This window comes from Plodia interpunctella, chromosome 22 (assembly GCF_027563975.2).
Source record: "Plodia interpunctella isolate USDA-ARS_2022_Savannah chromosome 22, ilPloInte3.2, whole genome shotgun sequence".
NCBI lineage: Eukaryota > Metazoa > Arthropoda > Insecta > Lepidoptera > Pyralidae > Plodia > Plodia interpunctella.
Window position 1 is genome coordinate 6,465,110 of NC_071315.1, and position 351 is coordinate 6,465,460.

General features: G+C 38.7%; 1 non-coding gene across 1 annotated transcript; it reads left to right on the forward strand.

The window, feature by feature from the left end:
* The first annotated feature begins 277 nt into the window (after window positions 1-277).
* TRNAN-GUU (transfer RNA asparagine (anticodon GUU)) lies at window positions 278-351 on the forward strand. The gene has a single exon. It is a non-coding gene; the product is annotated as a tRNA-Asn (tRNA).

Consider the following 351-nt stretch of genomic DNA (forward strand, 5'->3'; position numbering starts at 1 on the left):
TCAAAATCCGTTTCGTAGCTTTAAATATCTGAGCATACATAGGAATAGACAGACAGCGGGAAGCGACTGTTTTATATTATGTATTGATATTGATGATTACAATGACATTTGTTAATGAAAATAATTATTGATTAATTTCGTTTACACTAGCGATATCAAGTCTACCGTTTAGAACAGCTGACCAAACATGGAATAGACAATATCCACTATGTAAATCTATGTATTTTGCTATCGGTACAATCTATTGTAATGTTACATTTCGTCGTCTGGATCGTATGCCTCCGTGGCGCAATTGGTTAGCGCGTTCGGCTGTTAACCGAAAGGTTGGTGGTTCAAGCCCACCCGGGGGCG